The 26,688-nt window shown below is 39.0% G+C and overlaps 1 protein-coding gene across 1 annotated transcript in view; it reads right to left on the minus strand.

The window, feature by feature from the left end:
* LOC103115007 (uricase) overlaps positions 1-26,688 on the minus strand; it is a 113,103-nt gene that overhangs the window by 68,639 nt on the left and 17,776 nt on the right. The window lies entirely within an intron of this gene.

Here is a 26,688-nt window from a genome sequence, read left to right on the forward strand (position 1 = left end):
ACCAGAAACTGAATTGAGAGAGTGAAGCAGGTCTTCAGATGTCTTTCCCTCCCCCCTCTTCCCTTCCCCTCTCAATTTCTCTGTCCTGTCCAATAAAAATGGAAAAAAATGGCCTCCAGGAGAAGTGGATTTGTAGTGCAGGCACTGAGCCCCGGGCATAACCCTGGAGGTGAGTGAAAAAGAAAGGAAGGAAGGAAGGAAGGAAGGAAGGAAGGAAGGAAGGAAGGAAGGAAGGAAGAAAGGAAGGAAGAAGAGAGAGGAGAGAGGGGAAGAGAGAGAGACAATTGGAATAGTACCTCATGAAGCTGCTACTGTTACTATTGGAGGTGGGCAACTGCTGGGAAATTGTGCCCATGCAGTCACATCTGCCATGTTGTCCCCTCAGGCTACTGCTAGTTCCCTCGAGAGTTGGGACATTCTCGGAGTGCCTGTTCAGCCATGTTGTGCCCTCAGGGCATTGTCTATATCCCCGTGATATTTGGAGTGCTTTGGTTACTCCTCCCCCCTCCCATTCTCACGAGAGTTATCATCCTATCCTGGAGTGCTATGGTTACTCCTCCCCCTTCCCATTCTCATGAAAGCTACTCCTATAAAAGCCCTTCTTCTTCTGCACCTCGCTCTCTTGCCAGCGCTTCACTCCGGTGTTCAGACGCAGGAAAGGTTACTGCGTGAGGCGGCCATTTTCGCTACCTCCACGTGGCCCAACCTGCCTCTCTAGCACCCAACTCTGAGGTGCCAGCGCAAATAAAGATTTGTGTTTCCTCTTCACTCTGGACCCCCTCTCTCTCTTCTCTGCGGCCCACACACTACAACAGGCAACAATTAGTGTGATGATTTATGGGAGTTTGTCTGTGATAGGGACTGAGCTTTGTAATTGACTTGAACTGAATATGACCCTTTGTCTCTACAACTACTTTTTCTTTTCTATTCTATTTTAGCAGGCTCTGACAATAATCCTAATGTGAGATATTAGATCTTGACCTACTATCATAACAAATGAAACAGCAGAATGTCAATCTGAGAAATGTTTTAATTAAAAAAAAATAATAACTGGCAGGATTTCATGCCTAAATTAATAGTAACTACAGTTTATTTCCTTAGTGAGAAGCCAGCATATAGTAGGTGCTCCCTAACTCTTTGCTTGATACCATCGAGATGCTCAATTATTAAACACTGGCAAGGTGTCTAAAAACCTTTGAGTAAGAATGGCAAAGAATGGACACATGTCCCATGTTCTTTCACTCATATTCCTTTGTGACCCATGTCCTGAAGGTGGTTGGCTGATCAGAGTCAGGTGGAAAAGATGTCCTCTGTTATAAACAGTTTCTGTGATCAATGATTGTAATCTTATTAGAATCACACTCCAACCAAACCAGCTGCTGGTATCATGTGTGTCTAGACCATACTTAAATGTTAACAGTACTACAAAGGGGTTGAAATGATTTCTTATCCACTAAGATAACATTTAGGCATTCAAATGAATGCAGTGATTTCCCATTAATCACTTCAAAAGCTCATCCCTTAGTCTCATTCTTGGCACTTTTTCTGACACTTCTTTTCTAAAGTTTCTAAAGTCATATACAAAGTGTCCCATTCTTCTGTTGACAGTAGCCTATATCCTGTCACTCTGCCAGACTCTCCTTAAAGTAATAACACAGCTTCCTGTCTTAGAAGATGAAGGTAGAGATCAAGATCCTACCATCAGGTGGGAGAGATAGCATAATGGTTATGGAAAAAATTTTCATGCTTGAGGTTCTGAGGTCCCAGGTTCAATACCCCACTCTACCACCAAACCTCCTTCAACCTCCACCACCACCATAATCGAGGGCTGAGCAGTCCTGTGTCAAAAATAAAAATAAAAATCTCACCATTCTTAAGCCTATTTCATTTCTCTTCCCTGTTAACTGGCCTTTGTTTCTTTGCTTTCCTTCTTTCCACTTGAATTATTTATTCCTAATGTTACTTGGTTTTATTATTGTTGTTTTCTCCCATTTTTGGTTCTATACTCTTTGAAGGGAATGATAAATGTCTCATGTTATCTGAATGAATTCAGTATGCCACCACTTAAGAGCCCAGTTCAGTTTGGGAATGAACATAGCACAGTATAAAATTTTGGAATCATACAACTTGGGATTAAAACCTGGCTCTGCTGACCTTGAGTAATTATCAGCTGCGTTATCTTGAACAACCTATTCAACCTCTAAAACACTTTCTAAACTGAAAACTAAGGATGCTAATAATAGAAATAAGGTAATCTCTGTGAAACACTTAGTACCTAGCACATAAAAATCACCCATCTTCCATTTTAAATGATCAGAACAACAGTCAATATTAACTATATTAATTAACCTTATCAATTCTAAGGTTGGAAAAAAAACACTCCATTTGCCCTACAGACTAACAATTACTCAATTGCATGAGAATGAATCTGATAAGATTGGTGTAAACACAGTAAAGGGACTGAGAATTTATTAAATAGTTCCCTTTGCCATGGCAATGGGTTTTTTTTTTCCCTCAGTATCAAATAGACTAATAAATAAAAGATAATCCTTTTATAACTTCAGTTGACACTTGAGGAATCCAAAGGAAATGAATGAAGGCCATACTCTCAAGGGACAAGGGAGGTTTAGGCATAAACCTTACAGATATCCCTAAGAGGTTTTTCCGAATGCTTTCAAGATAGTTTTTCCCAGTAGCACATTAACAAACAAACTAAAGAGCGCTGGCCATTATTTGCAGAGCAAACAGGCAAGAAGGCCCTCATGAGAGCAGAGCTGTCGATGTTTCAATTCCAGTTTTACTACTTACTCTGTAAGGTGTCAGGAAAATAATAAGCCACAGGCCCTTTGGAATATAACTAAAATATGCCTACTAGCTATCTACAAAATGAAGACCTCCCCTCCCAGATCTTCATCTACACTATTCCAGCCTTTAGATTCATGATTAGTCAACAATTTGTTTGGCTTTATATATTAATTCTTTTTCAGCCATGAGGTTCCAGATGCTGCTTCTCTCTTTCCCTAGTGGGGCGGGGTTCTGGGGAACCTGAGCTCCAGGACACATTGGTGGGGTTGTCTGTCCAGGGAAGTCTGGTTGGCATCATGCTATATCTGGAACCTGGTGGCTGAAAAAAGAATTAACAGATGCCAGACCTCCCACCTTCTGCATCCCACAATGACCTTGGGTCCATACTCCCAGAGGGACAAAGAATAGAAAAGCTATCAAGGGAGGGGATGGGATATGGAGTTCTGGTGGTGGGAATTGTGTGGAGTTGTACCCTTCTTATCCTATGGTTTTGTTAGTGTTTCCTTTTTATAAGTTAAATTAAATTTTAAAAATAACTAAACCCTCAAAGTCTTGATTTCTTCATCTGTGAAATGGAGACAGTCACAAAAATAATATGTGTGAACCTTTTACTTGAGGCCAACAAGCAATAATATATTAATGTACCCCTATTTCATTAAGCCAATGTTAGTTAAATAAAATTGTGTGTTCTGACCAGGGTTGTTAGGCTGCATCATTTGAAGTGTATGTGGTACTTCAGTACAAAGAAGGACTTTGTATCTGGCTTCTAGGCAAGGTGTTCTATAAATATTTGATTGTTTGTTTTGGCTTGAGTGAAAGTACTTTGTGTTCCCATTACCTAGTATAATACCATCTTCATAATCTTCACAGGTAAAGCAGCCACTAGCTTCTTGGGTCAACAGCTTGGTCATGTAATCCCAACATCCTATCTATTTCACTCACCACTATTTCTTATCATTTCCTGAAGTCTCACATGTTTTTCAGTGGTTAGGCAGGCTAGTCACCCACAGAAGACAATCTTTTTTTTTTAATTTCTTTATTGGAGAATTAATGTTTTTCATTTGACAGTAAATACAATAGTTTGTACATTCATAACATTTCCCAGTTTTCCATATAACAATACAACCCCCACTAGGTCCTCTGTCATCCTTCTTGGAACTGTATTCTCCCCACCAACCCACCCACCCACCCACCCCAGAGTCTTTTACTTTGGTGCAATACGCCAATTCCAGTTCAGGTTCTACTTGTGTTTTCTTATCTGATCTTGTTTTTCAACTTCTGCCTGAGAGTGAGATCATCCCATATTCATCCTTCTGTTTCTGAATTATTTCACTTAACATGAATTTTTCAAGGTCCTTCCAAGATTGGTTGAAAACGGTGAAGTCACCATTTTTTATAGCTGAGTAGTTTCTCCCTTGTGTATATATACCACAACTTGCTCAGCCACTTATCTGTTGTTGGACACCTGAGTTGCTTCCAGGTTTTGGCTACTACAAATTGTGCTGCTAAGAACAAATGTGTACACAGATCTTTCTGAATGGGTGTGTTGGGTTCCTTAGGATATATCCCCAGGAGAGGAATTGCAGGATCATAGGGTAGGTCCATTTCTAGCCTTCTGACAGTTCTCCAGACCCTTCTCTACAGAGGTTGGACCAATTGAAATTCCCACTAGCAGTGCAGAAGGGTTCCTTTGACCCCACAACCTCTCCAGCATTTGCTGCTGCTACCTTTTCTGATGTGTGACATTCTCACAGGAGTGAACTGGTATCTCCTTGTTGTCTTTATTTGCATTTCTCTGACAACCAAAGACATGGAACATTTTTTCATATGTTTCTCTGCCTTTTGGATCTCTACTGTGCTGAATATTCTGTTGATGTCCTCCCCCCATTTTTGGATGGGATTATTTGTTGTCTTGCTGTTGAATTTGGCAAGCTCTTTATATATTCTGGTTATTAGCCTCTTGTCTGATGTATGGCATGTAGAGATCTTCTCCCATTCTGTGAGGAGTCTCTTGGTTTGGGTAGTAATTTTTTTTACCTGTGCAGAAGCTTTTTAATTTGATGTACTCCCATAGGTTTATGCTTGCCTTAGAGAAGGCAATCTTTTGTATATATTTGGGTTCTGTTAAATAAATTGCCACTATGTTTTATTTCCACTTTATGGTTGGGAGGTATTTCAAAGATAATGGAAGAAAAGAGAAATAACTTAATTATTATCTTAAACATGAAATTATTATCAGTGTCATATGTAAACAGCCTTCTGAAAAGGGCACTACCTCCCATTTTCCCATTTTATGTGAGAAGTTTGTTATAACCCAGCCCTAGAGACCACTGATTCATGGAGGCTGCAGTAGGCTGCAGCTGCTTCCTTTGGTTGGAGGGTAAGTTTGAGCGACTTGTGTCAATCAAATGACGAGAGTGTGGTTGTTCAATAGATGGATGGGAGCTTCTTCTGTGTTGGAGGCAAAGCAGGAAAATGACCCCCCCATACTTAACATATATAGGAAATACATAATCCAAATTTCTAACAACTTTGTCTTAGAAATAAATTTTTTTACCATTTTTACAGTTGTAAAATGACTTTTTTCTCTACTATAAAAGAAATATGTTCGTATACAGAATAGTACAGCATACAGATAATCAAAAGAAAGAAAATTCCAAATCTAAAGAAAAAAGAAAGGAAGGAAGGAAGAAAGAAAGAAAGAAAGAAAGGAAGAAAGAAAGAAAGGAAGAAAGAAAGAAAGGAAGAAAGAAAGAAAGGAAGAAAGAAAGGAGGTAAATGGTTGCTATATGAGATGGAATTGATTAAAAGCCCACACATGAAGAAACTCTTGGGGAAACTCTTGGATGTAAATGTTTTGTTTTGATTGTAGTGATGACTATAGATGTGTGGGTATCATCAAAACTTATCAAGCCATATGCTTATAATTATTGTATTTTCTTGCATACTATATACCTCTGTAACTTAATAATTTCAAAGTTCTTCTGTTATCATCCATACAAAACTCATTCACAACATGTACACATTTTTCAAGTGTCTTTCTATGTACCTCAACACACATATTAGCTTATCCACACACAAAAAAGTATCCTTTATTTTTGGTCTGATATAACTGGTTTATATTGATTTTTTCACTCTCTTATTTGAAAGAAGATTTTATCACCATTACCAACTGTTCCCACAAAGCTTATTACATAACACCCAAGGGGGAAATTTCTTCAGAAAGAAAAAAGGAAGCTAGTTCGACTTTTACAGTCCTTATATCTTATCATTAATAATTTATCAAGCATTGTACACTTAATTGGCAGGATTGCACTATATAAAGGTTAGATAGAAACACTTCTTTTGGGAGTCAGGTGGCAGTGCAGCGAGTTAAGTGCAGGTGGCGCAAAATGGAAGGACTGGCACAAGGATCCCGGTTCGAGCACTGGCTCCTCACCTGCAGGGGAGTCGCTTCACAGGCGGTGAAGCAGGTCTGCAGGTGTCTATCTTTCTCTCCCCCTCTTTGTCTTCTCCTCCTCTCTCCATTTCTCTCTGTCCTATCCAACAACAACAACAATAATAACTACAACAATTAAAAAGTCAACAAAATGGAATAAACAAATATTTTAAAAAAGAAACACTTGTTATTAGTAATTTCATGACAACTGGCTGTTATGAATCACATCAGTGACTCCTGCCAGTACCCAGGACTAGAACATATCTGCCTCTGAAAATTGTTATCCTTTCTCTATATAGAGATGCCTAGTAGACAACTGTAAGCCCCTCTATACCTAAAGATTATTTCATGTTCTTTTACCAGTTTATCTGTTTTATTTGACTTTGAAGTTACTCAGGTTTACAAGATTATAATGAGTGCAATTTCACACCTCTTCATAATCTGCTATTGTAACACACCTTCCACCAAAATCTATTGAATCCCCTCCACCTATCCAACCTAACTTTCCTTACAGTCCCATTTGATAACTTTACTTCTGTAGTTTGAGTCCCAACATTTATTTCCATTTGACTTGGCTTATTTTTCCTTTGTTTTTATATGCTACACACTAGTGAAATCATTCTGTATTTTCCTTTCTTATAGGTTCTTTTAGCATTTCTTATAGATTTTGTTTACTGGCAATGGGTACCTTTAACTGTTGTTTGTCTAGAAAGCTCTTCATCACTCCTTTAAATCTGACTGATAATCTAATTGGATAGAGTATTCTTGGATGGAGGTCTTTTCCACTCAATTTTTGAATATATCTTCCCAGTCCTTGCTGCCCTTTAAAAACTTTCTTTCCTTTTTTAAATATTTAATTTATTTTACTTTCATGAGAGAAAGGGAAAGAGAAAGAGAGAAGATAGGTATAGGGAGAAAGATATAGAGAGAAATCAGAGCACTACTCAATTCTGGTTTATGGTAGTACCAGGGATTGAACCTAAGACCTCATACCTCAGGTATGAAAGCTTTTTGTGATATATCAACAAGATGGCAACTGTCTAGCAGCAACTTGACTATTCTCTGTAAAACAAAGGCAACAAAAATGGGAAACATATAAAGATATAAGAAGCTCAGAGAATACCAAATAGAATTGATCCAGAGATGCAGACATCCAGACACATCATAGTCAAACTGACAAAGACCAAAGATGAAAGAAAAAAAATTACTGAAAGCAGCACGAAGAAAACAAAGAGTAACATACAGAAGCAAAACTATAAGGCTATATGTAGATTTCTCAACAAAAAACTAAAAGCCCAAAAAGTATGGCAAAATAGTTAGTGTTAAATGAAAGAGGTTTCTGACCAAGAATACTTTACCTCATGAGAATCTCATTAAAAGTGGAGGAAGATATAAAGACATTCTCAGGAAAAGAACAGCTGAAACAATTAAAACCAAACTATCTTTACAGGAAGTTCTAAAGGGACTCATTTTTTAAAATTTATTGGATAGAGACAGCCAGGAATTGAAAGGAATGTGGAGATAAAGAGGAAGAGAGACCAAGAGACACCTGCAGCCCTGCTTCACCACTTGTGAAGCTTTCCCTCTGCAGGTGGGGACTGGGGGCTGGAACCTGGGTCCTTGTACACTGTAACTTGTGTGCTCAACCAGGTACACCACCATCTGGCCCCTAAAGGGACTTTTATAAAAACATACACACATATACAAGAACACCCAAGACCCATATAAAGTAATGGCACTGAACTATCTCAAATCTGTAGTTTCATTAAATGTTAAGTAGACAACTTTCAAATGTTATTTGAACTCACCTGTTAGACACAGAGTATAAATGTGAGTCAAGAAACATGACCCTACCATATGCTGTCTACAGAAGACCCACTTGACTCAACAGAACAAGAGTGGGATCAAAGTTAAAGGATGAAAAACCATCAAACAAGCCAACTGATTAAAAAAAAAAAAAAAACAGATATGTTTTTTTGTGTCAGATATGAGTATGGGATAGCCATACTCATATCTGACACAATGGACCTCAAAGTAATAAAAGCTGTAGAAGACAAGGATGGTCTCCACATAATGTTAAGGTCATCAGTCAGTCAAGAAGAGTTAATAATAATCAATACATATGAAGGGGCAGAGAAATATGTAAAGCCATTACTGAAATACCTGAGGAAGTACACTGATAGCAACATAATAATGCTATGAGATTTTAACTCCATACTTTCTCAAGAAGATAGATCAACTGGGCAGAAAAATCAATAAAGAAACAAGAGAATGGAAAAAGCACAATGGTTATGCAAAAGTCTTTCATGCCTGAGGCTCTGAGGTCCCAGGTTCAATCTCTAGCACTGCCATAAGCTAGAGCTGAGCAGTGCTCTGGTCTTTCTTTCTGTATTTCTCTCATTAAGAAATAAATAAATAAAATATTTTTTAAAAATATAGAAATAAGAGAATTACATGATGAGCTGGATAGGTTAGACTTATTAGACATCTACAGAATTCTTCATTCCAAAAGAGTAGACTATACATTCTTCTCAAACCTACATGGGACTTTTTCATGAATATATCATATGCTAAGCCACAAGAACAACATCAATAAATTCAGAACCATCAAAATCATCCCAAGCATCTTCTCAGACCACAGTGGAATTGAAGTAACATTCAGCAGTAAACAAAATGCTAGAGATCACACTAAAATCTGGAAATTCAACAGTACATTACTCAATAACTATTAGGTGAAAGAGAAATTAAAATGTTCCTGGAAACAAATGAAAAGAAAGACACAAGTTATCAGGATATTTGGGACACAGTACTAAGAGGGAAATTCATACCAATACAGATGAAAAAACAAACAAATAAACAAAAAAACACACAAATAAATAACCTGAGTTTACACCTGAAAGAGTTAGAAAAAAGAACAGAAGAAACCCAAAGCAAGCAGATGAGTGAAATAACAAAAATTAGAGCCAACATTAACAACATTGAAAGCAAAAGAGCCATAGAAAAGATCAATGAAGCTAAGAGCTTTATTATTTTTTTTGAAAGGTTAAACAAAATTGACAAACCCTTGGCCATACTCACTAAAAATCAGGAGAAGATCCAAATAAATTATATCATGAATGATAGGTGAGAGATCACAACAGACACCACAGAAATCCAAAACATACAAAGATTCACAAACAACTGCATGCTACAAAACTAGAAAATCTGGAGATGAATTCATTTTTAGAAACATACAACCTCCCAAGATTAAACCAAGAGGAAATTCAAAACATGAATAGTCCAATCACAGCCAAAGAAATCAGACAAGAGTCCAGGTCCAGATGAGTTTTCCAAAGACTTCTACAAAAACCTTTGAAGAAGAACTAATATCAATACACCTCAAGCTCTTCCAAAATATCAAAGACATAGGGATTCTCCCTAACACCATAAAATGGAGCCACCATCACACTAATGCCTAAAGCAGACAGAAATGAAACAAACAAACAAAAAAACATAGACCAATATCCCCAATGAACATAGATTCCAAGATACTTAACAAAATTCTGGCCAACTACATACAGCAATATTTTAAGAAGATTGTGCAACATGATCAAGGTTTTATCTCAGAGATGCAAGGCAGGTTCCATTTATGTAAATCAATTGTCAGCCACATCAAAAGTTACATGATCATCTCAATAGATGAGGAAAAAGCATTCAACAAGGTCCAACACCCTTTCATTATCAAAACATCTTTTAAAAATGGGGATAGATAGCAAATTCCTCAAACTACTTGTACAAGCATTCAATAAGCCAACAGTCAACAGCATACTTAATGAGGAGAAATTGAGATCCTTTTATTACTTTACTTAATTTAAAGTCTATGGTATCAGAGATGAGAATGGCTGTTCCTGCGTTTTTTTGTTTGTTTGTTTGTTTTTGTTTTTTTTTTTGTGGTCTATTAACCTGTATGATAGTTTTCCATCCTTTCACTTTGAGTCTGTGTTTGTCTTGTTGAGTGAGGTGGGATTCTTGCAAGCAGCATATGATTTGGTTGGGTTTTCTGATCCATCCTCCCACTCTGTGTCTTTTAATGAGTGAGGTTAAGCCACAGACATTTATTGATATTATAGATTTAATGTATTGTGGTGCCATTATTCAATAATTTTTTATTTGCTCTGATATATGGCAAATAGTATGGTGATGTTCTTGTTCATAAGAGGTCTTTTTAGAACCTCTTTCAAGGCAGGCTTGGTAATGGTTGCCTCCTTTCACTGTTGCCTGTCTAAGAAAATTTTGATCCCTCCATGTAGTTTGAATGAAAGTCTAGCAGGATATATTATCCTTGGTTGAAACCCTTTCTCATTCAGGGCTTAATAGATATCTTCCCATTCTCTTCCGGCTTTTAGAGTCTGAGTGGAGAAGTCTGCTTATAGTCTTATGAGTTTTTCTCTGTACACGACTATTTGTTTTTCTCTTGCAGCCTTTAGGATCCTTTCTTTATCCTTCTTTTCATTGTAACTATGATGTGTCTTAGTGTCTTCAGGTCTGGGCTGATTCTGTCTGGGACTCTTTGGGCCTCTTGAATCTTAATGTCCTTTCTGTTGTTTAGGTCTGGGAAGTTTTCTTCTATTATTTCCTCTAGAATGTTTACTTCCCCTTCCTTCCTTTCTTCCTCTGGTAGGCCAGTTATATGAATGTTACTTCTTTTGGGATCATCCCATATGTCTCTGCTGTTGCTTTCAGTGTCTCTAAATCTCTTTTTGAGCTCTTTTACCTCTTTCCTAGTTTTCTCTAGCTCATCTTCTGTCTGGCTAATTCTGTTTTCTGCTTCTGTTAGTCTGTTTTCCCTTCCCTCAGCTTCTTTCTTCTGTTCAGTTATAGTATTAGCTTGTTCCGCTAATTGTCCTTTTAGCTCAGCTATTTCACCTTTTAGTTCTCTAATTACCTCGAGGTAGCTAGTATTTTCCTTGGGAGTCTCATCTGTTGTTTCCCTAATTCTGATAGCCTTTTCCTCCATAGTTGTCTTCATTTCTGTGATTATTAGGTTTATTATTGCTTGCATATTTTTCTTATCTATGCTTACTTCTGACTGATCTGGAATTTCTTCTGGGCTCCTGCTCTGATTCATTCTGGAAGCAGTTTTATTTGCTCTTGATTTAGCCATTTTTTATTGATATGGTTAATATTTTTCTGCTCTGTCATTCTTCACTTGTGTTTTGAGTACAAGCCACGCTATACTAGAAACCTTTCAATGCAGTCACAAACCTCAGAAATCACAACAATAGCAACTGAAGAAAGGATTGATGGAGTTCAAACAATACCAGTTAGCCAAATAACACCACCAGTCCAAGAAAAAATAGCAACCAAATCCAAAAGAAAAGAAAGAGAAAGGGATATAAGGAAAGCAAGAATAGACAATTATGCAAATCTACTGTCCAGTATAAATTCTAGGGATAGCAAGAAGAGAAAGGGAAATAGAAAAGAGAGATATACACACAGAGAGAGAGTCCACTCTGGGCCAGATTTCTTCCCCCAAATAATTCCCAAATGAGTATCAGTGAATTCAGAAAGCAAAAGAGGGAAGAAAAGAAAAAGAAAAAGAGCAGTGAAATAGCTGTTTTATTTTTTTTAATTAGCTAGGAGGAGAGAAAAAGGATAGTGGAGAGAAGAGGGAGAAATAAATTCCTCTCACAATGGATAGGACACCCAGTCACTTATCAGTTTTAAAAAAAAAAAGTTAATTTTGGTCAACCTGAAGAAGGAGAAGGGAAAATGGACACATGTATATAATAATAAACTAAAATAGAGTAAAAAACCCTAACAATCAGTCTGCAGCTTGGACTGATCCGGATTGGCTGCAGGCAGCCTGCACAAAGACAGCTAATTATAAGAAGTATCCAAAAAAAAAAAAAACCCTCCAGGTAGACTTTCCCAGACAGGGTTGAGGCTCTGATTGGTCTGGTATTTTGTCACTCAAATAGAGCTCCATCCACCTAAAAAAAAAAAGGGAGAGAGAAGGAAAACAAAAAGAAAAACTCTTGGAATGACACCCCTGGTGAGCCAGGAATCTTGATAAAGAAAATCACTCAGCAGGAAGCCTGCTAGGAGAAGCTGCCCAGCTCCTGGGGGCTGTTTCTGGGGTGCCAGGAGGGATGAGTTCAGAAATAATCAAGCCAAAAAGATTTTCCTTTCTTCATCCTTTTGGCCTCTGTTTGCCAGCCCAAGAGTGAGTTATAGGACTCTTTTTTGGTTTCACCCTGACCACCCCTTGTTCACCCTTCTACAGAGGGCCCAGTATCCTACTCTGTCTGGAGAATCCCAGGTTGTAAGCTGCTTCTGTTTGGAGCTCAGTCCTGGTGTTGTTTCCAAGTTTCCATCTTGGCTCCACTGGAGAAATTGAGATCCTTTCCTCCCCAGTCAGGCACAAAACAGGGCTTCCCATTATTGCCACTGTTATTCAACATTGCCTTGTAAGTCCTATTCATAGCAATCAAGCAAGAGAAAAGAATCAAAATGATACAAATTAGAGGAGAAAGAGTTAAGCTGTCCCTATTTGTAGATTACAGGATTGTGTGTGTGTGTGTGTGTGTGTGTGTGTGTGTGTATATACAAAGCCTTAAATAATCCAGTAGAAAATTCCTGGATAATATTGAACAATATAGTAAAGTGGCAGGCTACAAAGTAAATAAACAAAAATCAGTGGCATCCTTTTAGATCAGAAGAAGAAAACATACAGAAATCAGGCCCCTTCACCATAGCAGCTAAAGCAATCAAATATTTGGAAAAAGAATTAACAAAGCAAGTGAAGGAATTATATACTCTTCAAGGAAATAGAAAGAGATACAAAAATATGGAAAGACATCTTATGCTCATGGATTGGAAGGATTAACATCATCAAAATGATCATCCTGCCCAGAGTCATATACAGGTTAATGTCATCCCTATTAAGGTACCAACGAACTTCTTTAAAGGAATTGTACAAAAGTTTCAAAAATTCATCTGGAACCAAAAAAAACCCCAAACTCGCCAAAGCAATCTTAAGAAAAAGGAACAAGACAGGAGCCATTACACAACCTAACTCAAGCTACTATAATTGAAATGCCTGATACTGGAAGCAAAATAGACACACAAATTAAGGAAATCCATTTGAAGGTCCAGAAATAAGCCCCCACATATATGACCAACTAATTTTCGACAAAGGAGCCCAAACCATTAAATAGCAAAAGGAGAGTCTTTTCAACAAATGGTGCTGGGAAAACTGGATTGAAACATGCAAGCACTCAAGCACTGCCCTTTGGGGCAGCCCAGCCAAAAAAGAAAGAAAGAAAGAAAGAAAGAAAGAAAGAAAGAAAGAAAGAAAGAAAGGGAGGAAGGAAAAAAGAAACATGCAAGCAGATGAAATTTAACCATCACTTATCACCAAGCTCAAAAGTCAACTCCAGGTAGATCAAGAACATAGACATTAGGCCAGAAACTATCAAATACATAGAAGAGAACAGTGGCATAAGGGACCTAACGGTGGCACACTTGGAAAAGTGCACATAGTACTAAGTGTAAGAACCTGCACAAGGATCTGGGTTTGAGCCCCCAGCTGGCTCCCTACTTGCAGGGGGATGCTTCGTGAGTGGTGATGCAGGTCTGCAGGCGTCTATCTTTCTCTCTCCTCTATATCTCCACCTCCTCTCTCAATTTCTTTCTGTCCTATCCAATAAGTAAAAAAGGAAAAAAATCACTGCCAGGAGCAGTGGGTTCATAGTGCTGGTACCGAGCCACAGCAATAACCCTGGAGGCAGACCATTAAATGGGGAAAGCAAGTCTCTTCAACACATGGTGTTGGAGAAAATGGGTTGAAACATGAAGGAGAATGAAACTGAACCACTATATTTCTCCAAATACAAAAGTAAATTCCAAGTGGATCAAGGACTTGGATGTTAGACCAGAAACTATCAGATACTTAGAGGAAAATATTGGCAGAATTCTTTTCCACATAAATTTTAAAGACATCTTCAATGAAACGAATCCAATTACAAAGAAGACTAAGGCAAGTATAAACCTATGGGACTATATCAAATTAAAAAGCTTCTGCACAGCTAAAAAAAATTACTACCAAAACCAAGAAACTCCTCACAGAATGGGAGAAGATCTCTACATGCCATACATCAGACAAGAGGCTAATAACCAGAATATATAAAGAGCTTGCCAAACTCAACAGCAAGACAACAAATAATCCCATCCAAAGATGGGGGGAGGACATCAACAGAATATTCAGCACAGTAGAGATCCAAAAGGCAGAGAAACACATGAAAAAATGTTCCGATCTTTGGTTGTCAGAGAAATGCAAATAAAGACAACAAGGAGATACCAGTTCACTCCTGTGAGAATGTCACACATCAGAAAAGATAGCAGCAGCAAATGCTGGAGAGGTTGTGGGGACAAAGGAACCCTCCTTCACTGCTGGTGGGAATTGGTCCAACCTCTGTAGAGAAGGGTCTGGAGAACTCTCAGAAGGCTAGAAATGGACCTACCCTATGATCCTGCAATTCCTCTCCTGGGGATATATCCTAAGGAACCCAACACACCCATCCAGAAAGATCTGTGTACACATTTGTGTTGCTATGCTTCACATTGGTTTGGTCTCATCCCCCCGCCTCTGGGAGATTGTGGTTTAGCCCCTGCTAGTTTCCTGCTTCCCCTTCTCCTACTTCCTGAGTTCCTGCTGCAGCCACTGAAGGAGAAGGATGCAGGACAGATCTGTGTGGTGATTAGTTTAGGAGTCCCTCTCTGCCGTGGGAGGAGAAAGATGGGAGAGCATATTTGCCCACTCGTGAATAAAGATTAAACCACATTCTCAGCTCAGCCGTGTGTCTCTGGTCATCTCTGTTACTCGCCCGTGAAGCCAGCCCAGCGATAACAACACATTTGTTCTTAGCAGCACAATTTGTAGTAGCCAAAACCTGGAAGCAACTCAGGTGTCCAACAACAGATAAGTGGCTGAGCAAGTTGTGGTATATATACACAAGGGAAAACTACTCAGCTATAAAAAATGATGACTTCACTGTTTTCAACCACTCTTGGAAGGACCTTGAAAAATTCATGTTAATGAAATAATTCAGAAACAGAAGGATGAATATGGGATGATCTCACTCTCAGGCAGAAGTTGAAAAACAAGATCAGAGAAGAAAACACAAGTAGAACCTGAACTGGAATTGGCGTATTGCACCAAAGTAAAAGACTCTGGGGTGGGTGGGTGGGTTGGTAGAGAGAATACAGTTCCAAGAAGGATGACAGAGGACCTAGTGGGGGTTGTATTGTTATATGGAAAACTGGGAAATGTTATGCATGTACAAACTATTGTATTTACTGTTGAATGTAAAACATTAATTCCCCAATAAAGAAATAAAAATTATTGAACACCTCTACTAAATTTGGGGTTATCAGCTCTTATCTAGTTGTTTTGTTTCAGTAATATGACAAATTTCCATTATATTGATATTCCCTGAGGACGTGGGCCCAGAAGTCTGAGTATGAACGTAGGTAGTAACCAGAATCTCAGTATTGTAAGTATTCAATAGTCACTAGGTGACCATTGACCATAGAGATTGAAGTCTAACAAGCATCATGTAGAATATTCTTAAGTGAAGTTTTTTTTTTTTTTACTCAAAACTGTGAATATGTTCTTTCAGTCTAGGTATTACAACAGTGTACACAATATAAATGACAGTGCACAGATTCTAGAAGGTTATAAACCAGCAAGAAATATCTTCCCACACTCTACCTCTAGCATCTGCCACTATGGAAACAAAATGTCAATATGGCATCTCCCAGAGCTCCAAAAGTTACCATGCTAATCAGGAGAGTTGTCTCTAAGATTTCTCCTTCCCCCTTTATAGATTTTAATTTCCTATTGCACATTGTTGTAGAAATAGGATTGGGTTGCCAGAATTTGGGGACAACCCACCTACTGTTTGTCAAATTAGAATCCAACATTTTATAGATCATCTCCAACTGTGGTACAGAGCTTGGTGTGTGTGTGTGTGTGTGTGTGTGTGTGTGTGTGTGTGTGTGTAGGTAGGGGGTTGTTTTCTTCTTGGGAGAGGGTTTATTTCTGTGTTTGGTTACCTGTAAATTGACCTTTTTGTCTCTTTCTGTGGGAACTCTGTTTTGTGTACATTTTTCTATGCAATACTGCACCTGTGCTATTGACTCTGGGAGGAGAGACTCACAGGTACTCTCTTTTTGACCATCTTGATTCTGCATTCTGCACCTAGAGCTTTAGATAATTAAAAAAAAAAAAAAAAGGATAGTGGGAGTCAGGTGGTAGTGCAGCAGGTTAAGTGCAGGTGGTGCAAAGCGCAAAGACCAGTGTAAGAATCCAGGTTCAAGCCCCTGCCTCCCCACCTGCAGGAGAGTCACTTCACAAGCGGTGAAGCAGGTCTGCAAGTGTCTATCTTTCTCTCCCCCTCTGTCTTCCCCTCCTCTCTCCATTTCTCTCTTTCCTATCCAACAATGACCACAACAATAATAAGTACAAGAATAAAACAACAAAGGCAATAAAAGGAAATAAATAAATATTAAAAAAAAAAAAAAAAAAGGACAGCAACTGGGAAAATAAGTCAAACTGGTAGAGCGTAAGTATGCCTGAGGTTCCCAGTTCAGCCCCGGTGTTACACGTACTGGAGTGGTGCTCTGGCTATCCCCGGCCCCTCTTTCTCTCTCTCTTTCCATGGGAAACTCTCTATCTCATATAACATAAATAAAATAAAAGGGAGTGAAACAAAAAATTGTAACTACTACTTCCAGAGGCAAAGTCCACATTTTCCCAGAAGTAGTTGTAAGGAAGTCAAAACTTCACCCTCTCAGATTCTCCAGCCTGGTTTAAAGATTAAACTGAGATGAAAGAAACCAAAAGAAGGAAATCAAACAAGTTATTTATTTATTTATGTAATGAGACTGAGTCAGAGAATCATTCCAGTATATGTGACGCAGGGAATTTAGAACCTAGGACTTCACATATAGAAGTCCTGTCATCAGCCATTAAGTTACCTTCTTTCAGGCTACAACTAGTTTTATTTCATGTCAGTTTTACTTTATGCCTTTATGAGAATGAAATGCCAAATGTTCGGACTGCAGGTTGAACAAAGAGAGGCAACTATGGAAAAGTAACTAAAATATATGGGGAGGCTAAAGAAAGAAAATTTATCTTGACAAGGTCTGTTTGTACAAAATTCTCTGAGTCTCAATTCCACACCTCTGGCAGTAACCATGTTTCTTTCTGTTTAGCACAAGGAACATCTTTTGCCTAGAAATGTTTATCTCTTTTTAGGAAAAAATGAGCTGTCAGTGAAACCTTCTTATAGCCAGTATTTTTCAAGTGTCCTTGTGGTAAAACAAACCCAGGTGTTATATTTGAAGGATGACATATTCTGATTTCCTTTATAAATCTAACCCCCTGTGGACCATCTCTCTCTTTTCTAAAGAGACCTCAGAAGTGGGGAAGAATTGAAAGGAGACCACCTGGGACCGCAGCAAGCCAGGACCAGAACTACTTTGGGAACCCACGAAATCACCAGAACATCCAGAGACCACAACTCTGCCCAGACCTCCAGCTCTAGCTACTCAGTTGAGAAACTTCTCTAAAGAACAAGGAATATCAAAGATCACCTGACACTGCCACAAGACGAGACTGGGACTACTTTGGGAACCTACCAAGTCACTGCTACCAAGCTGCAGATGCTACTATGACAATAAACTAACTTCCCTGGGCATTCTACCTCACCAGCCTACCTTGGAACCTCACCTCTCCAGAGCCCTGCCCCACAAGGGAACGACAGACAAAGTCTGGGAGTCTGGACTGACCTGCCAACACACATGTCTAGTGGAGAGGAAATTAGAGAAGCCAGATCTTCCACCTTCTGCACCCCATAATGATCTTGGGTTCATATTCCCAGAGGGTTGAAGAATAGGAAAGTGTCTAATGGAGGGGATGGGATGGAGAACTCTGGTGGTGGGAACTGTGTGGAATTGTACCTCTCTTATCCAAAGGCCTTGTCATTAATAATTAAGTAAAAAATATATAAAAAAAAAAAAGAGAGAGAGAGAGAGAGAAAGAAATGGGGGAAGAATCAGTAGCTGAAGGACAGCTCACTAGTAGAGGCTATTCCTAGACCTCAGGCTATGGGCCCCAAGTTTGAGCCTCAACACCACATAGAAGCAGCACAGCAAGGTGGAGGAGATAGCCTGATGGTTATGCTAAGAGGCACTCATACCTGAGGCTCCAAAGTCCCAGGTTCAATCCTGCCACCATGACCATAATTCAGAGTGGAGCAGTGCTTTGGTAAAAAACAAAGAAGCAGCACAGCGAAGCTCTATGGAAGAAGGAAGTAGTTTTTTCTTTATTTCTATTTTTTTAACCTATCAAAAAAAATTGTTTTAAGTCAATCTATAAGTGGTGGAGTGTGTGAAGACCCAGTCCTGGGAGAGGAAAAAAAAAATAGAAAAAAAGGAAGAAGCCAGAGGGTGTAAAGTCAACACCATCTGCAACTAATAAGGATGTCAGACCTAACTGCAGGGGATTAGTGACAGTTACCAAAGGACTTTTGCCTCTGTTCTTGTGGGTACCTGTATGTAGAGTTGGTTACTCATCAGAGAGGTATACCTCCTATGGAAAAATGAGACAAGATTCTCAGTGTTTGGTAATCTGTCCCTAGGGTAGCTTGTTCCTAAAAAGTAGGAGAAGAAACTAAAATTCTAGCCACTTTTACCGGGGATAAAATAATTTGGCCCCACTAACAGAAGCACAAATACAAATTTAAACACTAGTCAGATTTCCTGACTCACTACAGAAGTACCCAGGAGCTCAGGACCATATATACAAGGGAGGGTTTGATCAGAGGCTCCTGGTGACTCAGGTCACACAGTCAACCAAAGAGAGAGCTTGTTAGTTGTATCTCTAAAACCCACAAGGTCAGACTTGCAGCACCTTCTGCTGTTTCCTAGAGTCCCAGCAGAGACCGGAAGCAGGAAGATCCTAGTCTCTGTGGTTCAAGCCCTGCATGAAAGCAGGTGAGTGACTGGACACATCACGCCTGCATCTTATCTGTACTTGGATCATGGCAGCAACTGCTCTCAGGTCCACACCCAGCAGGTATGTACAAAGTGAAGGCAACAAATGAGAAGCAGAAAGTTGGAGCGCACTGACAGTAGACAAGAGATGATAAATGATAGGGTGGGGAGAGACACAACTCTAAAAGGTAACCTGGAGCCATTTAGCCATAGGCCGACAGCCCTGAGGACCTCAGATGTCCCTGTGGGCATGAGTCTTTTATAGCCTGAGAGGCTGATTGATGGTCAAATGATCAAATTATGCTCAGAACATTTTGTTGAAGAAAGCAAAGTAGAACATTTTGGAAATTTATATTTTTCAAAATAGAAAAAAAAAGAATTTTATTTTTTAAAATTTTTTATTTATAAAAAGGAAACACTGACAAAATCATAGGATAAGAGGGGTACAACACCACACAATTCCCACCACCAGAACTCTATATCTGATAGCTTTCCTATTCTTTATCCCTCTGGGAGTATGGACCCAAGGTCATTGTGGGATGCAGAAGGTGGGAGGTCTGGCTTCTGTAATTGCTTCCCCGCTGAACATGGGTGTTTGCAGGTCCATCCATACTCCCAGCCTGCCTCTTTCCGTAGTGCAGCGGGGCTCTGGAGAAGCGGGGCTCCAAAAAAAGAATTTTAATAGACATTTCAGTCTGGTTACATGACTTTAGTTAACAGAGACCTCCATTTTAAATTATAGGTATATTTCATAATACTGTATTAAAGCTTTGGTGCAGAATGAGCCCATTTTTATCTACATATTTTTATTGATACACATTAAATTATTTTTTCAGGACCTATCACCATTATTTATCTCTTTTCACACCTTCAGCCACTTCCTCTCAACTAGATCTTTCCTTTCAGAATACTGTATCTTTCCCGCCTTGGAAATAAAGCAAAAAAAAAAAATCTGCCTGGGTCCTACAAACCTCCTACCCCTTCTAGCAACTGACCTACGATTTTGCATTCTTTCACAATCAAACTTGTAAAACAGCTCTGAATCTTGTGGCCAGTTTTTTAAGGAGTTATATTTAGCTAACTTCTAGTATTTCCATTTCTAAGTTTTAGTCTTATATTTTGCATATATATATGTGCATATATATATATATATATATGTATTTGACAGAACAGAAAGAAATTGAGAGAGAAGGGGAGAGAGAGAGAGAGGGAAAGAAAATGAGAGACACCTGCAGACCTGCTTCATTTATGAGGCATCCTCTCTGTAGGTGGGGAACGTGGATTTGAACCTAGATCATTGTGCATGGTGATATTTACCTTTAACCGAGTGCACCACCGCCTGGCCCCCTATTTTACATATTTTCATTAGTATATTTGACTATGTCCCTCCTTAAATTCATTTTTTGATATTTTATTTATTGTATTTTTAATAAGAGATCCAGAAAGAGAGCTGCCAGAGCACTGTTCAGCTCTGGCTTATAGTGGTGCTAGGGATTGAACTTGGGACCTCAAGCCTCAGTTATGGAAGTCTTTTCCATAACTATTATGCTTTCTCTTCACCCTCCTCCCTAAATTTCTTAAGCCCTATTTTTCTCAGGTTCCTATGGTACTGCTTTGCTTGATTTTCTATTTTTATCCAAGTAAACTCTGTCCAAGCTTTCCTTTCCCTCGTTTGAATCCTCAGCATCTTACTTCTCAGGTCTCTAACTCTACATTTGAAACATCTCCCATTAGCAATCTTAGCCACTCTTCCTTTATAATATGATGCCCATACCTATATTGCACACAGAGTTCTCACTTGTGTATGTACGTGCACACGTAACACATATCCACTTGGCTGGCACTTGAAATGTCTCATATCCAAGTCTCCTTTCTGCCCATCAGAACTACTCTCCCCCCCTTTTTTTTTTCCTGTCTAGAAACCACTCATCCAATATGTTGGCCACACTAACAATAATACAATTAGAGAATTTGTATTTAAAGACATCATAGACCGTTCTCTTTGCTTCATTCACTCATTCAAACAACCCCTATTTTCTCCCTAGTGCTCTCAGATCTATTCCCCCCAGTCTGTCTTCTGTGTTCTGCTCTCCACATACATTGGATCAATATCCATACACAGTCCTGAACTTCACTGGTCCATCTCCTTGTTGTTTCTGTTTCTTGGATCTTTCTGAATTTTGAATTCTGTACGTCAGCTCTCTTACCACTGCCCTAGAAATCTGAGGTTTGGGAGTCGAGCGGTAGCGCAGCGGGTTAAGCGCATGTAGCACAAAGTGCAAGGACCGGTGGAAGGATCCCGGTTGGAGGCCCCGGCTCCCCACCTGCAGGGGAGTCGCTTCACAAGCTGTGAAGCAGGTCTGCAGGTGTCTGTCTTTCTCTCCCCCTCTCGGTCTTCCCCTCCTCTTTTCATTTTTCTCTGTCCTATCTAAAAAAAGAAAAGAAATTTGAGATTTGCTCATATTCATATGAGGCTTTGATCTCTCTGTATACAGTCCAAACACCATTCCTTTCCTCACTCTTTTTAAGTAAACATTTTTTATATTTATTTATTTATTTATGTATTTATTCCCTTTTGTTGCCTTTGTTGTTTTATTGTTGTAGTTATTGATGTCGTCGTTGTTGGATAGGACAGAGAGAAATGGAGAAAGGAGGGGAAGACAGAAAGGGGGAGAGGAAGAGAGACACCTGCAGACCTGCTTCACCGCTTGTGATGCGACTCCCCTGCAGGTGGGGAGCGGGGGGTTCCAACCAGGATCCTTCCCCCGGTCCTTGTGCTTTGGTCCACCCATGCTTAACCGCTGCGCTACCACCGGACTCCTCACTCTTTCTATTCCTCCCCTTTAAAAGGAAGCAAAACAGAATAACTCTTGATTAGTGACACTCTTCCACAACCATTGCTCAATCATAGTTTTCACTCTGTTTTGGAGTTGTTGGTTCTCTTGTTGACCTCTACTGTACGCTTGGAATTATGCTACAGCTCTTAACTGCTGATTCCAATACTTGAATGAACACTGCCTCTATTGGACATTTCTGTTTTCTCTTGGTTATTATTTACATTTTTGCCTTATCATATGTCTACTAATTATACATTCCATGTCAGACATTAAATGTACTGTGGATTTTGATTATCTTATTCTCAGGCAGAAGTTGTAAAACAAGATCAGAAGAGAAAACACAAGTAGAACCTGAACTTGAATTGGCATATTACACCAAAGTAAAAAACTCTGGGGTGGGTGGGGGGGAGAGAATACAGGTCCATGAAGGATGACAGAGGACCTAGTGGGGGTTGTATTGTTATATGGAAAACTGGGGAATGTTATGCCATGTACAAACTATTGTATTTACTGTCGAATATAAAACATTAATTCCCCAATAAATAAATTAAAAAAAAAACATTAATTCCCCAATAAAGAAATTTTAAAAAACATAATGTGGATTTTGAACATTATATTCTAACAGAGGAAGCTAGCTTCACCTTCTGTAAGGTAGAAAGAATAAAGGGTTGTTCACTTCAAGTTCATGAGAAGTTGAAGTGCACTGAACCTATATTGCAATTGTACAAAGATTTGCTCTAATTTGCCCCTGTTCCTAGGACATGGGTGTTTGAAGCACTTAATGATCTTTATCCTCTCAATCCTTAAAGACCATGGAGAAGGGTAAGAGGGAGATAGCATAATGGTTATGCAGAAGACTTTCATGCCTGAGGTTCAGTCCCAAACTCCTGCGTTTAATCAGCAACATCACTTCTTCTTCTAGCGTTTGCCAGATCAACATCACCATAAACCAGAGCTTAGTAGTACTCTGGTGTTTCTCTCTGTATCAAATAAAATAAAATAAAATAAAATAAAATAAAATAAAATAAAATAAAATAAAACAAATATAGGGGGCTGGGCAGTAGCACAGTGGGTTAAGAGCACATGGTGCAAAGCTCAAGGACCAGCATAAAGATCCTGGTTCGAGCCCCACCCCAACCCCCCCCAGCTCCCCACCTGTAGGAGGTCACTTCACAAGCAGTGAGGCAGGTCTGCAGGTGTCTTTCTCTCTTCCTCTCTGTCTACCCCTCCTCTCTCCATTTATCTCTGTCCTATCCAAACAACAACAACAACAGCTATAACAACAATAACAAGGGCAACAAAATGGGAAAAATAGCCTCCAGGAGCAGTGGATTCGTAGTGCAGGCACCAAGCCCCAGTGATAACCCTGGAGGCAAAAACAGTTAAATAAATGAATGAATGAATAACTAAATAAATAAATAAACAAATATAAAGAGTTCAGATCCTGGAACATGATGGCAGAGGAGGACCTAGTGGGGGATGAATTGTTATCTGGAAAACTGGGAAATGTTATGCATGTACAAACTATTGTATTTACTGTCAACGGTAAAACATTAATCCCTCAATAAAAAATAATTTTTTAAAAAAAAAAGGAAACTGGGAAATGTTATGTATGTACAAGCTATTGTGTTTTGCTGTAAACCATAAACCATTAATCCCTGATAAAGAAATTTTTTAAAAGAAAGAAAAGAAAATATCTAATTAAATAAATGTTAAAAATAATAAAATAAAAATAAAATATTTAAAAATAAATAAATAATAAATACCATGGGAGATCCAGTTCTGCCCTTAGGAGCTCCAGCCCAGTTCTTTGACCTTATCTTAATCTTGGCTTCACTATCTGACAAATGTGTTGAGGAGGGCTGGGGAGACAGCATAATGGTTATGCAAACAGACTTTCATGTCTGAGGATCTAAGGTCCCAAGTTCAATTTCCAGCACCACCATAAGCCAGAGCTCAGAAGTGCTATGGTCTCACTATCTATCTCTCTGTATATTTCTCTCATTAAAATAAATAATTTTTTTAAAAATGTTCTTTTTTTAAAAAAAAAAGTGTTGAGGAGGAGTTGAAGAATGTTTGGAGGCAAGATTCTCCCCCAAAGGCCTAGATGATACAGAAACCACTTCTTTCATGCCTAAGGCACCAGTGGTCCCAGATTCAATCCCCAGCAGTACCTGAAGCCAGAGGTGAGCAGTACTCTGGTTAAAAATAGAATACATACATAAATAAATAAAGTGTTTAATGAAGGCTATTACTAGATAAGGATGGATGTGTATTATAAGCTTTTGTTAAAGAACTATCTCTAATTCTTTCCTTTAAAAATATGTATGAGGGGGCCAGGTGGTGGTGCACCTGGTTGAGCTCACATGTTTTAGTGTGCAAGGACCCAGGTTTGAGCCCCTGTTCCCCACCTGCAAGGGGAAGATGTGCATGTGGTGATGTAGGGCTGCAGGTGTCTCTCTGTCTCTATCCCTTCATATCACCCCCTTCCCTTTCAATTTCTGGCTGACTTTACCCAATAAGTAAATAAATAAAGATTTAAAAAAAGTAAGTTCCCTTAAAAAAATAAATACATAAAAATGTATATGAGGAAATAGCTACAAATTACTGAGGATAAGAATCTTAGGACATAAATGTTTATCAATAACCTTGTGGGATCTTTTCTAATTCTGCCATTACACTATTTATATTCTTAGTGAATTAGTAGAATTACTACTATGGTTGTTGTTGTTGTTGTTATTTTAGTTTGAGACAGGGAGGAAGAGAGAGTGAAAGAGACCACAGAGCCAAAGCTTTCTTCAGTACCCTGGAGACCCAGCATCTAACCTAGGTCATCAGTAACAACAACAATAATAACTACAACAACAATAAAAAGACATCAAGGGCAACAAAAGGGAGAATAAATAAATAAAATTACAAAAAGAAAAGAAGAAACAATACTATTCTTTCAGAAAAAGAATTCTTTGCCTGTTGTCCTCCAGTTGGTGTGTAGATTTCATCAAGAGAGACCTTTTTATTTAGCTATAACATGTGTGCAGACACATAGTTACAGAGATATACAGACAGATGCACAGTGGATATATGTGAACTATATTTCATCAACAGCCTGTACATACACAGGTGTGTGTGAGTCAAACTAGGGTTTTTATATAAGTTATTATTAAGATCGTACCTTCTCTTTTAGTGTCGATTCAAATCCATCATATCATGTTTACTTCACAAAAATTTGTGATGTTACTAAGAGATCCCACTGCAAAGTTAAATTTAAAAGAAAATTTTTTTTAGCTTTATTTATTGGATAGAGACAGCCAGATCAGGGGGGTGATAGAGAGGGAGAGAGACAGAGAGACACCTGCATCTCTGCTTCACCATAAAGCTTTCCCCCTGTAGGTAGGAACTAGGAGCTCGAAGCCTGGTCTTTGCACACTGTAACATGTACGCACAACCAGGTGCACCACCACCCGGTCCCCACAAAAAGTTAAATTAAATGTTCAGACCATTGTGTACTTTTCCTTGCAGGTATATATTCTGCCCTAATTTATGGATACATGTGAACATATGCTCTATATCACGGGACCTGGTCTATCTCTATGTTTTGAGACTTTGATAGGAAGTGAACCACCTGGAATGGAATTAGAGAATCCTATGAAAGGAAAGGTCTCACCCAAGTAATGAGGCTGAAGGGTTGACATTCCACACCTGATGTCTTTGGACACAGTCTGAAGTGAAGCATGCTGAGGTGGTACTCGTTGCATTGATTAGGTTGGGATCAGCGGATGCAATACCATTAGGTATCAATTGAGAGAAGCATGCAGGAAAGTGAGCCCCACCCTAAAGTTTCCAGGACTGGGGAAAATATAGGCTCCATAGAGGAAGCCGGAGGTTCCTGCTGTTTTAAGGTTTAAGAAGGCAATAGATAGTATTGCTATAATCACATTATTTGGCAATTGGGTTAATAGTCTGCAGTGAGTCAGTATCAAGTTCGTAATGAAATAGTGTCTACTTAGACTTAGATACCCTCCTCACCTACTTCCTATTATGCTTCCCTCACACACTCCAAAGCTAACCTTGTCAAAATAAGGACTGCAAAAGCTGAATAAGGGCAAGAGACTGGCATACTTTAACCATGACTCTTTAGTCACTATCAGGCCACCCCATCAGCTGGGGCCCTATTCAGGGAGTCCTGAGATTCCCAAACAGACATGATGGGACTAGACCTCAAATAAATCCCTCTCTCCATTGTCACTGGTCATCTCTATCAGAAAAAAACAAAATAGACCCCTTTGTGGGCCCCCATAGGGACTTAGCCTCAACTTGGATCAACAATGGTAGAGAATGTTCCATTCTCCGAAGGGAGGATGGACAACATACACTGTGCTACACCTGAGGAAGATGGGTCCTGATATTGGGGCAGCTTGGAATGTTCCTACTCATGACCACAGAATGTGAGCTCAGATCTACAGGGACACAGAAGTCACATGGCTCCTAAGCTGAATATGGGACCCAGAAAAATCAAATCAATGGGGCTTACAGTCAACAATATTTATACTCCTTTCCCATATTTGG

This window comes from Erinaceus europaeus, chromosome 11, assembly GCF_950295315.1.
Source record: "Erinaceus europaeus chromosome 11, mEriEur2.1, whole genome shotgun sequence".
In the NCBI taxonomy this organism is placed as follows: Eukaryota; Metazoa; Chordata; class Mammalia; order Eulipotyphla; family Erinaceidae; genus Erinaceus; species Erinaceus europaeus.